The 14,687-nt window shown below is 31.8% G+C and overlaps 1 protein-coding gene across 4 annotated transcripts in view; it reads left to right on the top strand.

Annotated features, from left to right (window-relative positions):
* Positions 1 to 14,687, top strand: part of EPHA5 (EPH receptor A5) — a 378,406-nt gene that overhangs the window by 88,519 nt on the left and 275,200 nt on the right. The window lies entirely within an intron of this gene.

Here is a 14,687-nt window from a genome sequence, read left to right as displayed (position 1 = left end):
ATTTTATGAAGGTCAGTAAGCTAATAAGGAAAATGAGGTCTGGACTGGGAAGTTGGGGAAGGGATTAACCTGTCTGATATCACACAACTACCATATTTTAATTTTAGCCTTAAAATCATATATTTTACTTCAGACTCTTTGTTTTACTTTTTGACTTTGTACAGTGTAAAACCACACTCCATCACAATGATTGATTTGTAGTTTTAATTGTATATTGCATCAATGATAAACCTGAATAAAAAGTACTGCTACTTCCTAGGTCCATATCTAGGATTAATATGTTAACTATTTTGTGCTTTACCTCTATAGATTTATTTAATGTACCCCCTGGATGGATTAACCTTGAGAAATCTACTTACCCACTATAAAGAGTTGCATAGAAAACTATCTAACTAATAGCAAGTGTAGCTTAATTTGTATCTCTGTCTCTCTCTCCAATTTATGCTACTCATAGAAAAGTATGCCTTTTACTGAAATTGTACAATTATTGCCTTTAAATTTAACTCATCCCTTAGTCTAGAAAGACGTGACAATTTAAATCAGGAAGGCATGGAATTACCAACCCTGGCATAGTTCTTTTTAGGAAGTGTGTAATTCGCAATAACAATAAAAAAGTGAATTCTAAGCTATACATGATCTCATAACTGGTTTTCATTACATGAAAATGCTTTTATATCCTTTATTATTTCTTGTCATGCGTGTAGATCACATCTTATCTTTAAATATTTGATTCTTTTTGGTGCTTAAATGCTTTGTCTGCATTTACGGCTGACCAGTAGTGTTTCATCTATAAGAACCAAAGTGATTTGTTGATATGCTTTCATCTTTTCTGAGCTTGAAGATATCGTGCTCATTTGAGCACTGTAAAGGTGTAGTTTATAAAAGAAAAGGTAAGGAAAGAAAGAAGAACCACAGTTTGGAGGAAGTAACAATTAGAGCAAATGATAATTTGACTGATGGATAACTCCATTTCTTTGATGGAATTGTTAGCAGGAATCAGACGTGGAGAATGAATGCTGGAAAGTTCCTGCTGTGTGATTGTAAAAGAGAATCGTAATACACTACTCCATATGCATAAGAGCTTTTCCTCTGATGAATTCAAAGTATTTTGAAGGGATTCCATTAGAACATATCTAAAATAAAATTAAAAAAATGAGACTATCAAAGTTTTATTTTCCATTCTGTGGGTTGGAAAAGTCATGTGATGTGATTTCACCAGAGTTTCCCATGTTACCCTTAGGCTTCCTTTTCCCACACTACTTTTATGCCTCACAATCTGAAAGCAACATAATTACTTTGTCCTGTGAATGATTTTTAAATATTCACCTATTCCCAATATTTTCCAATGCTAAAAGCTTCTTTTTTTTAGAACGAGACTGACCTGTATTACTTATTTATTTTAAATTCTCTTTAGAAGGTTCTGTGTGTCATCTGTGTTTGCTCTCTTGGTTCAAGCATGATTTAATATGTCAACACCGGTTTGTTTAACTGCATTTGATTGTCTTCCATACTTCACTTAGAGCTAGGCAAGTCGCCTTTCAAGAATGTTGCTGCCCAGATAAATGAAATGTCACAACAGTGAAGACTCCTTGTTTTGTGACAGCAGTGGCTTTCTTTGGCACAGTCAGTGGTTGGAGAGGGAGGTGGGGAGGGAACCTAAACAGTAATAATAGAGCCCATTTAAGTCAGGTTGTGCTCCTCAAGGGCCACACAGACCAGCAGCAATAGAATAATGTAGTTAAATTTGGGGGGAGCTTCAGTCTTTATTCAGGTGAAAATGAATTTAAATCCAGAATACTGTTATGAACAAGGGGGAAAAAAAAGTCTGTTAGCAGTTTAACCAAATAACACTGAAAGAAATCAAGTTTTAGTTGGATTTCTTTCATACTTCATTACCAGGCCCTGAATGGTTATTGCTCTCAGTACATAATGTTAGAAACCAATTCATGCTAAAAAATGTTTACACTGTCTCCCACAATAAACATACTGATTATGATTTCAAAACCTGGGTTAGATTTTAAATATTCGAGGCTCATAAAGCTTAGTACTTGGCACAAAGAAAATCCTCAATACTTGCTAGTTAGATTAAAAGTTTAAAGCAATTTCAAATTTCAATGAGAGATAATCCTAGATAATGTGGTGGGGTCTTTTGTTTGCTTCTGTTTTTGTTTTTGTAGTAGCATTTGTTGATATTGCTGCCACCACCCTGGCCATTGGAGCACTGGAAGATAGGAGCACGCTCAACCTGGTACTGTGGTACTGTCCAACCAGGCCAGCTACTCATGGCAAACCCTTTAAAGACTTAGAAGCTTTCTAAGAGTTGTTGGTATCAGTGCAAGTGTGAACATTTTCATTTCAATTTAAAAGAGAAATAAACCAGACCAACCAGGCATGTTGTTAATGATTGAATATATGTTACAGGAATAGAGAGACCATAAATAAAAAGCCTTGATCAGGAACTAAGGGTATAAGAAATTAAGCATTCAGGAAGCACAGAATTGGGTGAAAAATCTAACTTCTGGTAAAAATCTGATGAAGGGGAAAGTCTTAGCCGAGGGCAACCTGTCATCATCAAGGGAAAGACCAGCCAGAGTGTTCCCCTGAGCAGACCTCAGGAGAGCATAGTTATTTTCATCTGCACTTACAGGGAATGGAACGAAAGCTGAGGGGAAAAGGAGTTTGTTCCTAGAAAATGCAAAAGTAGGCCAAAGGGAATAGTTTGACTTTCAAGTGCAGTGTAAAAAGCAATAATATACTAGAAATAATAGCGATACTAAGAAATAAGATCTGAGATTCTGAATATCAGAATTGTCAGGATATTTTAACTGGAATAGTAAAACAAGAAGAAGGGTTGACACATTTGCAAAAAGCTGCTATGTGCCTGTACTGTTAAATGTTTTATTCATATTCACTCTTTTAAGCTTGACAACATCCTGCGAGCCACCGTTTCAGGGGCAACTGAAAACTCAGAAGGTTAATTTTACTAAGATCACACAAACTAAAACTAGAAAGTGGCAAATTGACATTTGAACCCAGTGTGTTTGTTTCAAAGTCTGTACCTTTTTACTACATGTTCTGCAATAAAAGGCATTTGAAATTCATTTAATGATGTCACCTCAACTTAGATCACCTGTAAGCTTAATCCATTGTTTGTAGGAGCTGCACTAGAGTGCACATGAGAGGGCGGCACCCCAGAAAGACACAGGAGCCACCAGAGTTGTCTTTACAGAAGAGAGATTCGGATCCTATTTTCAGACCTCAGACTGAGGAAAAGGAAAAGTAGCTAGAAAGGAAGAAAATGTAGTAGCAGGAAGATGGAACAAATAAGCAAAGCAAGACTGAGTGAGCAAAGCAAAGAATGCATAAGAACGTCTAGGATTCTGAAGCTCTTATCTGAGACAATAGAGGCCCTATAATTAGGCTCTATGAATAGTCAGGAACCGAACTAGACTTTTTAACATATTTCCTATGGGAACATCCAGATGGGGGTCAGGGCACCTTTTGGCATAAGCTCAACATACATGTTGTAGTTGAGGGAGAGATTGTGTCCATGGGTTAAAAGTTCTCAATCCATTTCTGAACTTTTGGTTTGTACATTCTTGGACACATAAGCTGGTTTGTGTTACTTGTCTGCTCCTGTAAATAGTACAGGATTTTTTTAAACATGTTTTGGCCTTTGGAGTATTAATTGTCATTTGTATTCAAGTTTTGTTTTGTTTGTTGTTTTTGTTTTGTTTGGAGGTGTGGTATGGAAGCAATAAAACAAAACTGTACTATATAAAATAAGGGAGGAGACTTTGTCAGGATTCTGAGGTGGGAGCATCCTTTGTACCTCATGGACCTAGTTGGATCTTCAGATTTTTCATTTCCACAATAAAGAAGCTAAAGGATTCTTCATCTCCCCACCAACTCTGAAATTATACATTTAGCGCAGGTACAAGGTTTCTGACTGGAGGAGACTTTCAGTTTGAAGTGTTTTCCTGTCATTCTTGATGGTGGGAAGTTGAAAAGAAGCAGAACACAAAACAAAACAAAGACAACTAAAAGCAAAAGCAGAAATAAAAAATATCTTTATAAGCAAAATAGTACAATGAAAATAATTGCTACTTCTCTGATGATTGATCTAAATGAATCCATCATGATGATAATGAAGACAAATGTCCTTGTGTTCTAATGGGTAGAACAGAACTGTTTTGGAAAAAAGAAAATTCACATCCATGCATTATCTCACCCAGCTGCATGCCAGGTCTGTAGAAAAGAATTTAATCCTCACAATAACTTTACCAGATATATACTGTTGCTTTTATTCTATAATTGGAAATAAATGAGGTTAATGTAGATTACATATGATTTCCAAGAACCCTGAGTTAGTAGTTAGTTTCAAATACAGCTTTAGCTTTGAAAGAAAAAAAAAAAAAAAAAACTCACTGGGATTTCTAACATTTTAGAATATAACACATATTAGTTTTTAATTTAAAAAGTAGATAAAGCTTAATTACTACAATGACAGGTGAAGAAATGTATAGTAAAAGGGAAACTATAGAGAGTATTGTAGCACTGACATGAAGAAAAATAATAACTGCTACCTGTTTTGAAAAATCAAAATCAAAGACAACTATTTGCTAATAATTGTATGAAAAGAAGATATAAAAAGAACTAATTCTACTCATATGACTATGTATATTTATATATGGCATCAGTAATACGAAAATAAATCGCAATAAACTGAAGATTATCTAATTATTGCATAACTTGAATATGTGACTAAATTTTAGTGGGGAAAGTTTTATTAAATTGAGTATAGTTAAGAGATTGCTAATATATGATCAATTTGAAGTAGAAAAGATGGTTTCATATTATTCAAAATAACATATATGCAATCAAATGCTGTTAATATTTACTGAGACTTTCTCATTACTTATTTAATTAAATAATTCAATAATTAAGGAGAATTTCACTGCAAATCCAATTTCCCTAAGTGTGCTCTCTCTCTTCCACTTCCTTATTTCTTTCCCTCATTTTCCTTTTCTCCTATTTTCCTTTTTTCTTTATTTTTAGAAGACATTCCAAAAATGATTACTTTTGTATTTCTCAGTGTATTTGATGTAGAAAACAAAGTAAAGCTGCAGGTATTTTTTTCCAGTTTTATATTATAAATATTACTAATTTTATAATAAGTCTTGAAAAGGAGTAAATGTCCATACTGCTGTAGAAAAATATATGTTCCTTTTCTTTCTTTTGTGTAAATTGTTTCTAATTCATCATTTTAAATGCTTCTTAGAGCTCGTAGATTTATAAGCACTGATTACAACAGCTGTTTCATGTTTTCTCTATATAGAGATACACAGCTAAATGTAACTGTAATCTCCAATAATCTTCAGATTTTCTTGTTTTGTTTAATTTTGTTTTGTTTTTCCTAAATAAGTCTTCTTGCTCTGTTCTTGGAAACAAAAAGATGTTGTTTTATTTGTATCCTGCCATTTCAGCTTGTCTACTAATAAAGTTAACATATCCTGTTTCAACTCTCAAAAGCACTAACTACTTTAGCTCTTAAGGTCAATTAAAACGGTAGTGTTGGATCCTGAAAACCTCTGAGTTTCAGCTCCTAGGTAAGATTTAAAACCTGGTTGTTTCTGATTTTTTTTCTTTTCTTCAATTCTTACTACTTTTTTCTAAAGTTACTTTATTTTGTGTTGTTTTGATTTCTTCTACTTACACGCTGTTTTAATCTGCTTTTTTCCTCCTCCCTTATAAATTTTCTGTAATATAAATTCATTCAATTTGTTTATAGCAAAGTCTATATATCACACACTATTCTAAGCAATCATATTTATTATGTAATTGGATCCAGACACACAGACACAGACACACACATACACACACAAACACGCGCACACACACACACACATATACATGCATGCATGCAGGTAGTGAAAAACAGAGAGGTAATGAAGATAACAGTTAGTAAGTACTGGAGCTGGAGGAAAGCCTAGGCCATGTCTTCCAGGGTCTCTCTGCTCTTTACTACTACGTCATTCTGGTCATAGAGAGAACAGCCTGTCCTCTCGCCTAATTTTTTCTCAATTTTCTCACCAAGGCATTTAAGAAAAAACAGTTAAAAATAAAAAAGAAGGCTGTATATATAATAATTATACGAGTGACAAATGAATAATTAAATAGGAAGATTTAAAAAAATATTTTCATAAGTTCTTTTGATTAAAAATCTCAAGAACACTTAGGCACTTGATCCTTTTATCTTGTAAAAAGAGACTCATTCAAATATAAAATATTTCCATTAAAAATTTACATGTACACAAACTCTAAAAGTTAACAAAAATTGTTATGTACTAAAATAGTAACATTGTCATTTAAAATGTGTTAATATTAAAGGTATTAGAGACACTTTTCTAATAGGTATTCAATTTTTGTTCATACTGGTTCCTCTTGTTTGCTGTGCTATTTTTAAATATGTCATAAAGGAAAAGTTGATATGTTTAGGTTATGCTTTGTCACATTGGAGTATTTTTGGGGGTTGAGGGGGCTGTGTCATGCCACTCAAAAAATCCAAAAAGGTCTTTATTGTCAAGTTTGTTCAAGAGAATTTTGGAAAAGAAATTTGAAATAATATTTTGTATTTAAAAAATATATTAAATTATTATTTGAATTCCATAGTTAAGACATTAAAGGTTGGCATTTTCAATTAAGATATATTTTCTCAGACATCAGTATTACTGTCCATCCAACAGTGATTTAGTCACAGAAGAGGAGCACATTATAGTTTGAAGAAATTGATGAGTTTCTGTTTGAAGGAAATATTTTCATTGCAGGTTTTGTTGATACCTTATCCATATTATTGATTTTATTATTTTAAGGAAAAGAATAACTCTTAGGTATATGAATGGAAAAATTGGATATAAATTGAAGAGATTTATAACTCTAGTAGAATTGATCATGTGTTAAAAGTTTTAGCTAACTTTTTTCAAATTGGTTATTAACATATATTATTTTACAATTTATTTATACTTAGCATATTACATATATATTACATATATAGTTTGTAAACATATTTTAAATAAATTTAATTTAATGTTTAATAATTTAATGAACCAGTATATACATTTGCAAATAAGAATATATAAACCTATTGTATGTATACATTTAGTCTACTTTTTGGGAAACGAAAAATGTCAAACAATAGAACTTCTTTTTCATGATTTTATGTGAAAAACAATAACAAAGGTATCTTTCTTTTTTAAGAAAATCAAATTTTACGTGTTCTGAAGGGTGATAACTACAAGCCATAGGGAAAAGTACCAGACTACATTCAAATTAGCCTTATTGTTCTGTAATATCTTCTTGGAGTACAAGGTTAATTAGTACCATAGGTGATATGCATTATTCATCATTGCAATCAGTCTTTTATTCTGTGGAGTCTTTATCAACTACAAATTGTTGTGTTTCTTGTAACAGAACCTTGATAAACTATTGTCATATTTAATTTTACTGAATTTTATTGGTGATATATAAATTAATTCGTGTACTTTAAATATTCTGAAGATGCCATTCCAATCTAGAAAACTACACAGTAAGATTAAAGATGAATGTCCTCCTCTTTGGTAGGAAAACATGAATTTTCAAGGTAATGAACATAGATTATTTCATAATGTTTGTGTTCAGTGGCAAGAGTTTCTCATTAAATGTTGATTTTAAAATTTTCTTTCTATATTATTAATTTTCTCTCTCCTTAGAATATAAACTCTCTAAGAACAGGAATTTTATATATTTTGTCCGTGATTTATCAGAGCAGATAGACCTGGCTTATACTTTAAACATATTATTAAATGAATTTAATGAACAGCTATGTACATTTGCAAGTAAGAATATATACCTATATTGCCTAACAGTTTAATAAGACTTCAATTGTAGATTAAAAACACAAAAAACTTGTCTCAATTCTAGTTTTTGTATTTCTCCTCCTCTTATTTAAAAGAGACAAAGATATAAGAAAGCAAATATGGAGGTAATGTCAATTGCAATACAGAAATGATTATCTATTGTGTAATTCTAAGTTGTAGAATCAAATGATAGCCAACCAGCAAGAATTCCAATGGTCATTTTCCTTTATTTTATACCTTTGCAGACTTTTGAGTAAATACATGTAAATTGGCAAATTTCTTCTTTACCTCTTTTTTTCAGAAATCACATAATTAAAATTGCACACACACAACACAGCTGCAAGTAAGTTGCAAGAGATATTGGAATTCAATTTTTTTCCTCTTTCCTCAGAGAATATACAAGTTACTTTCATAGACATCTGTAACCTTCACTCATCTGGAGAAGAGTTATCAGAAAATTTCAACTTTAGGAAAGCACTTCAGTTTATTTCTTTTTGATAATTTGACCTTATTTTTTTCATAGAGTAAGGTAAGGAATACTTCATGGTTTTTTTGTTTTGTTTTGTTTTGTTTTGTTTTTTCCAATTTCTAGTCCCTTTTGGTGTCCAAGCAAAAATGATTGAGTCTTTGCCATCCAGAGGAAAAGAAGGTATTTTATGAGCAAAGAATACCTGACTTTGCTTATGTGATGCACAGTTTCCCTTTCCATAGTTCAGATCTAAAATTTAAAATGGAATGTTATACAAGGTATAGTTAAAAATACCTACTCCCTTGTCTCAGTCTAAGAATGGAATTGTGGTATCTGGAAAATTAGTCACAAATTGTTTGTCAAATGGAAATTTTTATACGCTTCTATGATATCACAGTAACAGTGCTGGTTTCAAGCTATTAAATTATTTTTTTCCTTCAGAACATACTGAGGAGTTCCTTTTATTTATTTATTTTTTCCTAAAATATTCAGACATGTTTATTACAACCCAGTTTTTGAGGGATTGAGGAGAAGGGTCATTTCTATGAGCTTCATAGTGTCTACAGCAAAACAAGCAAACCAACAAAAACAAAAGATGTTGAAAGGTGCTCACACACATAGAAATGTTCACATTATTAAAACATGAATACTTCCTGCCTTTTCAGTTAAACTTTGTTAACATAAATTAATTTACTAGAATTCCAAATGTCTATGTGTAAAGAATTACAAATAAAACATAATTAAAACTCTTGAACAGTTACCTCATGACTTTAGCATATAAACCCAGTTATTGCCCATTTAGAAACCTTCCATTAAATTGGTACTGAAGAGTTTTCATGTCAATAAGTTAACTAGTTCAAGGCTGTATTTTATTTAAGGAAGTAAAGTGCACTGAAGACATTTCTAACTCAAAACCTGGTAACTGTTAAGATAAAACAAGAATTTAAAATGTCCCTATGGCTGGTATATTTTAAGATTCATTACCTTTAGTTAACATAATCTATATAAAATTGTCAAGTGAAAAAATATTAGGTTAAGTTTCAAAGAACCCAGATTGATAAATAAGGACCCATGTTTCAAATACCACCTCTACCAGAAATAGACCATTTTGGGTAAATCACTTTGCTTGCTAAGACTTCAGTAGGTTAGTCTTTAAAATAAGAGATTGACTTTGTAGGAGATGTAAAAATAATTTACCCTCTAATCTTTTGAGTTCTTAGCTGAGACCCTTGTAACAAAAGACAGATTAACAAGAAGAAAAAAGCAAACAGAAGTTTATTAACATGTTACGTGAAAGATACACAAGAAAAAAACTGAGTAAATCTAAAAGAGATGCTTAAAACTCTGGCATATAGAGTATCTTCAACAAAGAGCAATATGCTTTTAGAGAAGTGACAAGACAAAGGAAAAGGACCCGAATAACTAGAGGAGCAAACTGTCGTAGGCTAAATGAATGGGGGAACAAATGATAGATAAAGACTAGTTAGTAAAGTGTGTTATTTAGATTCCTTCGTGCCGTGTCCAGGCTGAAAAGGGTCTGAAGTCTTTTATGCTCAACTTTTGTGCTCTTTGGGGACAGGGGAGGAGGGACATCTTTGTAAATTTAAGTCCTAATTTTAGTCAAATAGGGGAAGAGCAGAGGGCTTATGTTTTATTTTATTTGATATATGTTTCATATTATTTACCTTCAACACAAAATAATCGTTATGCCAAAGTGGCATAGTTTTTCATGAAATATTCTACTATCCTTGAATTTAGTATCATGTTTTTCAAAATGGATTTTCTGAACATAGTCTTCAGTCACTGAAGATCATCATTGGAGGGACTGCATTTTATATTTTAACTTCCACAAAAATCTAAAAAGTAATATATTTTATATCTGAGTACTAGACAAATACGCAGTTTCTTTAGATCTGCTCTTGCTTTGTTTCCAAGTAACACTTTATTCAGATTCCGTTAGCTTAAATACTATCTATTCAGAGTAAAGTTAAAGTAATGGAGTTAGATAATTTGTAAACGATGCACAACCAAGTGAAACCCAAATGAAAATAAGCCTCATTGATTGAATAACAGTTTCACAGCCTTTTCAATATAGAAAAACTGCGAGAGAATTAAATCATTACTTTATGTTAAACTTGAAAATTTCCCATGTAATGTCAGACAGTACAATTTAAAGTATAATTTTAGTTTCAGCAAAATAACATGAATTATCACATTAATTAGTATTGTTAATTTGAATGTTATTGGCTCTGTAGGTTTCTTTGTATTAATTCTGTAAGATTGATTGATTCTGTAGTTACAGCAGCTATAACCTAATAATTTTATTTTTAAGTTTATATTTGCATATTTTAATGAGCCCTTAAACATTTTTAAAGTTTTAAGCGAATACTGAAAGTGAATCTTTTTTTCTTTTAAAAAGTGACTAAACATTATTCAACCTTTAGAACTCTGTTCTAAAATGATCTCTAAGTCTCATTCTTGAAAATGAAGTCATTGGATTATTATCAGGCTTAGTACTGTGTTTTATGCATATTTACTATCAGCTTTATATTCTTTATGACGTTTTCTCAAATATTAAGAAAGATTTAAATTTGTCATGATAGAAGCAGTATTAATATTTGTTGTATAATCAGTATTTTCATTAACTTACTTGCTTTTTAAATGAGAGTCATTGGAAAATTATTTTTAGCACTTACAGATGTGTATGTTTACATCGATCAGCTAACTCAGGAGGCTCTATTATTGTTGGTTTGAAATTACTATGCTCAGAAAAAACAGAATGTATCATTTCAGCTGTCTTGAATGTCATGTGTTGGTTGGAGATCCACTTTCTAAAACACGAGAATATTCATCTTTAAATCACAGACTCAAGCAGTTAGTCAATGGTGTATTTCATTCAACAAATCTGAAGATTATTTAATAAAACATGGAAATAACAAATACAATGATAAATGATTAGTAATTATTCTCATAATTTAATAATTAGGAAATATTTTGAAAATGTTATGCAGCATTTATTATATATAGCAAAACATTCCAAATGCAATTAGGCTCATGTTTTGCCATATTCAGGCACTTCACATTAAAACTTTATTTAATCTACACTGCCATAATCCTGAGATGACAAACTGAGATGGCAGTTTAGAATAAATATTATATATATATACATACACACACACACATACACACACACACATATACACACACACACACACACACACACACACACACGCAGGTCATTCCCCACCCAATTACATCTCTTCTCTGTCTTCGAGTTATTCAGTCATACTTAGGCAGAACAACACTGATAACATAACTAAAGTGATGAGACAGTAGAAATTTTATATTCTCATGGCAAATTGCTTATTTAGTTATTTTGTAGTTGAAGAAAATATAATTTCCATAAGCCTTTTTGAATAATATTTAAACATTTTTACAATCTGAAGAAAGTACCCTTCCTGCTGGCTATAAAAATAACCTTTATATAGCTATTTTTATTTTAGATTAACACTTTGAAACACCAAAAAAATATAATTCTTTCCCACATTAGGCTACCTTTTCTAGTTCAAAGTCTAATTGAAGTTTAAGTTACCATAGTACTACATTATTTTCAAAAATGTAGTCTTAACATTTTTTAATAGCAGGCTTTAGCATTTTACACCGATATGGAATTCTCTGTACTATACATTTATAGTTATAGGCTCTAGAAGCATGTTAGATTGAATTATAGTCAGCATTAAGAGTTTCTTTATTTAGTTATTCTCTCATATTTTCTTTAGCTTGTTGCCAATTATTGCAAAATCTTTATATTAAATATTGTCCATGTATTTGTTGGGAATCCTCAAAGACATGTTTTCTAAAGTATACTTTTGGTACCTTTGTTCTTTTAAAAATCAAATAATATACATATTTTTAATTGCAGAAATTAAAAGGTTTCTTTTTACAAAACTTTAATTTACATACATTCTTTACATAGTAGAAGTCTTCACAAGTTTACAACAAATTGATTAGTGTCAACATTCTACACTGCTCATATATTAGTGTCTCAGACCGTTTAGAACATGTGCAGTTGGAGCAGTTGTCTGTGTGTTTGTCCCTCTGGTGACTAAGATGGTCCAGGCCCACCACACCCTGGCTCCCTGAGAGTGCCTGTCCTATATCCTTTTCCTTCACCCACAGCGTCTGTTACTGACCTTTCCGTAGAAGGACACGAAGATGGAAAAACCATAACCATCATTTTTTTTTAGCATAAAACTATAGGAAGAAGTTTGAAAGTAGCAAAGCCTACTGTTATGTCTTGTATGTATGTATCCCCCGCCCCCCACAAAAAAGAAAAAGACTAGGGATGGGGGTGGAGTACAATTGGGAAGGTGTTAGATGAGAAACTCAGAAAATAATCTGCCAGGACTTGAATTACACATTCGGGGCAGGTGTGGTAATTGAATAGAGATAGACTAGATGTTGATACAGGTATCCTGATATATAAATAGAGGTATCCCAAGAAATAGCTTATTTTTATGCATTGAAATTATTTATAATTAACTTGTATTCACTTATTCAGAAAATATTAATTGAGGATAATTGAGTGCTATAAATTCTAGGAATTTCTGGTGATGCAGAAGTGAACAAAAAACAAAAGATTCCTGAGTTCATGGAGACAATTTCTAGTCTAATTGATCACATGCCAATCTGATGAGAGAAATGTACAGGATTTGTAAAGGCACCTTAGTTTTGATGCTAAGTACATACTTTCCCTCTGACTTTTTTCTCTTTAACATGATTTTTAGAAATTGTGACTGGATATCTACTGATATTTCAGAATCCAGGTCACTGGTGGCATTTCTGCATGTATTAATATTTCTGTATAAAATTGAGTGTTAGTAGTAAGTTACCTAGTCTATTTCAAATTAAAATATGAATAATGGTATATATGCAAAATTTGCTTAAAATTTTATTATAGACTAAGAAATAGTAAGTAAATTGGATTTAAATTATAATTATGTAAGTGAACTGACTTGGAATGGTTTTTCCTATGTTCGCTTCTAAAAACCCTATCAGTCACTTATAAGCCTCAACAAATGCATAGTAACTTACTACATAAGCTACTGTTATATTACACATAATAAAGCAGATTTTAAAAATCTCATTAAAAGGATGCAATTGTCACTAATTTTTAAGTGCTTTTATAATGAAATGCCTAATAATCACATGAAAAACATAGATAAAAGCATTAATTAAAGAGGAAAACTGCAAATACTGAGGTTCAATAGGTAAAAAAGACCTTTTAAAAACGTATCTTCAAACAAATTTTGACATGCAGTATATATTCAGTTAATATAAAGTGTACTCATAAGCAAATCAGTAAAAATAGTAGTGACAGCAAATTAAATGTAATTCTGTTTCCAAAGATTAAAATAATAATAATTAACAAACATACAAACAAATAAAAACCTTACTTTCAAGAATGATTCTTAGCTAATGATTCTTTCTTTGGTTGGAAGTAAAGTGCACATGCAAACATTCTATCAGCAACAGTGTTAGAAAGTTTTGTACCTGTTCAAGAACACTGGGACTTGTTTTCCCATTTCTATAGAGTGTAAAATTCACCTTTCTCTGTGTGGAGAGAAAATGTCACTCAAACTGATGGACACGGAAAGAGGTACCAAGGGATTGAGCATTTGCATCAGGTATGAAGTCAAGGTCAGAACTCCCTGTAGTGCTACTTCAAGTGCCCACCTGTCCTAACTTGTTGAACTTTTCATATGTGTCTAGGGTGAGAGATTTCCCAAGTGAGTAGTGTTATATGGTAAGTGACAATCCATAGCAGCAAAGAAGGAAAATATGACAAAGTCTGATAAATAACAGAAACTCTTAGTTCCTAATTTTTATGTCTTACCCTCAAATATATACATAACTGGAGGATGACATTTAACCACTGGAGCACAAATCTGCCTTATTTGGATAATTCAGTGATTGGCCTGTGTACAGGCACTATCCATTCTAAAGTTCTCTAATATGTCTCTATTTACACACTAGCTTTTTGAGGCAAAACAGATTTTTTTCTGTGTTTGTGTTCAAAAACTATGTTGTGCTACCTTTTGCAGAACATAACATTCTTTCCCCTACCTAACCTGCTTCCTAAATGCCCGATATATCAAATGAACCAAAGTTAAGAAAAATGACTATAAAAATGCTGTACTTCTTCAGGTGAATGATATTTGCACATTCCACCTACTGCATACCTTGAGCTTGTTTAATTATTATACTTTTTTCTCCACATCACATGGATGCAGAGTTCCATACTGGGCATGTTTCTAGAAACC

The sequence above is a fragment of the Mandrillus leucophaeus genome, unplaced genomic scaffold, assembly GCF_000951045.1.
Source record: "Mandrillus leucophaeus isolate KB7577 unplaced genomic scaffold, Mleu.le_1.0 Scaffold437, whole genome shotgun sequence".
In the NCBI taxonomy this organism is placed as follows: Eukaryota; Metazoa; Chordata; class Mammalia; order Primates; family Cercopithecidae; genus Mandrillus; species Mandrillus leucophaeus.
Note: the sequence above shows the minus strand (reverse complement) of the source record. Positions and strands in the feature narration are given on the sequence as shown.